The 2,756-nt window shown below is 33.9% G+C and overlaps 1 protein-coding gene across 1 annotated transcript in view; it reads right to left on the reverse strand.

Moving 5' to 3' along the window:
- Positions 1-128: 128 nt before the first annotated feature.
- Positions 129-2,756, reverse strand: part of LOC122083549 (heat shock protein 90-5, chloroplastic-like) — a 13,250-nt gene continuing 10,622 nt past the window's right edge. The window contains exons 8-9 of the mRNA XM_042651395.1: positions 1,269-1,271; positions 129-1,112 (exon numbers count right to left, since the gene is read on the reverse strand). The gene's annotated coding sequence lies outside the window, so the exon portion shown is untranslated. The remainder of the gene's footprint in view (positions 1,113-1,268; positions 1,272-2,756) is intronic.

Below are 2,756 nucleotides of genomic sequence, written 5' to 3' on the forward strand. Positions count from 1 at the left end.
TTTGTATATTCTTTCTGTAGGTAATGAATTATTTATTCATAAAAAAAAAAATAATAATAATAAAAATAAAAAATAAAAAAATTGAATTTGAACTCATCCTTCCTCACTAACTGGACTATTAATTCCAAACTTTCCATAATGATAGTAATTTTCAAACACATATCTGAATGAAGGATGCTTTGTTATGCGTATAAGATTTGTCTTGTCCTACCTTCATTCCAAGGAATGGAAAACTTAATTAGTGGTTGATCATTTGGTCCTTCTTGTATTCTTTTGTCTTTTGTAGTGCCTCTTACCTTTTCACTAATTTGTCTTGCACCCAACTTTTTGAATTTGTTTTCTTTGTCCTTTTAATAAATTATTTTAAGCACAAAAAAAATTCGAACAAAAAATAAAAGGAAAGAATAGGGCAAGAAATATAGCTTTTTTCAAAACTTGCTTCTGTATAATTCTCATGCATTGTCATGCTCAAGAAATTAGATAAATAAAAAAAATCCAAATTTAATGCAGAAACAGTATCATATGCTAATATTGGTACCTCAATAATATAACCTAATATATTACATATTAAAATTTACAAACAACATGACATTAATAAAATAATTCTAAAAGGTTAGACCTCCAAAAAGTAATGAGCCAACCACCCATTATGAATCAATATTTGACAATATTTCCAACAACACATCAAAGGAATACAAGAAGGCTTCTTCCTTGTAGCAATATTTCTTTTTCATTAAATTACCCATCAAGCAAAAGCCAATCGCTCAGAATATCCAAATTTCTGGAATAGACAACCAATTTTATCATCATTAGAAACCCAAATCAAATAACCCATCAAACAATAATCTAACCATGTCAATTAAATTTCCTCATAAACATGGTTCTCAACAGAAATAAATATAAATGAAGCACATTTGCATAATTAAGCTTTAATCCAGGAGATACATGGGAATGACAAATGAAGAAAGGCTAATAGGGAAGACAAACCTTCTAGTTGAGATACGGATGTCTTTCAGACTTGTTGTGGAGCTTTCACTTTAAAACATATTTGAATCACTTATTGCACACATTGCATGTGATCCCCAACATCTTCGATTCTATTGGTGAAGAATCTAAATATTTTACACAAAATCAGAACTTATAAGCCTTAAATCCAAGAGATAGAAAAAACTTTCTTATATTACAAAAGGAACCGGGGCTTAAAGCAAACAAACATGATTGTTCATAGTCGGTGAAGACTCTTTAACCACCAAAGATAGGCATGGTACCTTCTGAGATTTTAATGGCTGGATCGCAGAATAGTGAGAGAGAGAGAGAGAGAGATGCAAAATCCATACATGTAAAGAAGGAATGCAGATTTTTATTTTGGTAAAATATTCTCTCCCCAATTTCTTTCCTAACGACTCTTTATCGATAATAACAACACATGTAGCTTTGAGCTTTGGTTCTTCCTTCTTTATTTCATTCTCCCATCTTTCACTCTCTCTATATCTCCCGCCCAACAACACCCTCTCTCTTCTCTCACCCCTTTCCATATCCGACTACAATGAACATCTTCTTTGTCTCTCCGGCATTGTCGATCTCCCTCCCTCCCTCTGGTACAACGGATTGAAATCCAATCTGCTACATTTTTATTCTTCTTTTGGTTTATGGCTTTATGGCATGAATGCGTCTTTGCTTGCTTCTGTATTTAAGGTAGCTAATTTACATTGTGACCCAGTCAATTGTTTTCAGTATACATGTGGTAGGGAGTTTAACTAAGACAACCCCAATTACTGACTCTAATGTGGTATGATTTTCAAGGAAAGCATGTGGCAGGGAGTTTAACTAAGACAACCCCAATTACTGACTCTAATGTGGTATGATTTTCAAGGAAAGCATGTGGTAGGGAGTTTAACTAAGACAACCCCAATTACTGACTCTAATGTGGTCTGATTTTCAAGGAAAGCATAAGCCCGTATGTTTCTTAATTTTAAGCTATCTACATAATGCTATAGATGAAATGCTGCCATCAAGGATTGTACTGTTACATTGAGATTATTCAGTTCAATTTTTTTTCTTTTCCCCAGTGCATTTGATATAAATGCCTTGCTCATCTCAATCTCCGGAAAGCAAAGATCAAACTCTCATCCCTCCCTCCATTTCTGTCTCTGTGACTGTCCTTTACCTCTCTTAATCTCATGCGCATTTGCCGAAAACCTTTTTTTTTTTGTTGTTAATCAACCACTGACCAATCTCCCTCTCCTTTATTTGCAGGGAGATCTAGAAGTTGCCAACTCCACAGGAAATTCTAATCGACTTATACCTTGTTCAATTTTGCTTTACTTTTTCTGGTTGGATATGCTGATTTGTTATATAGCAGTTCAATAAATTTTAGGAAAGGGTTGACTTGCTGGTGATGCTTTTTTATTTTAGCCAAGCCAAGGATGGCAAGAATTCTATTTTATTTCTTGAATCCTTTTCAAGAACAATCTGATATGTGAAGGCCAATAGGAAATTTGGTTGATCCTGTAATATCAATTTTTAGGCATTTACTGGAACAACACCATCACCACCAATGGAGGGCACTACCTCCATCATACAGGCTGGAATATTTTCCACAATTTCACACTCCGAAACATGTTTCTTATTACTTACAATAAGGGAAAGCCCTAGTTACAAAGAAATACACGACAAGTATCATAACCAATACTTGAGTTTCAGGAAACTATTTTTCCATAAAAACAAATGGGAGCCATAAGTAACAGATATGACCC

Source organism: Macadamia integrifolia, chromosome 7 (assembly GCF_013358625.1).
Source record: "Macadamia integrifolia cultivar HAES 741 chromosome 7, SCU_Mint_v3, whole genome shotgun sequence".
In the NCBI taxonomy this organism is placed as follows: Eukaryota; Viridiplantae; Streptophyta; class Magnoliopsida; order Proteales; family Proteaceae; genus Macadamia; species Macadamia integrifolia.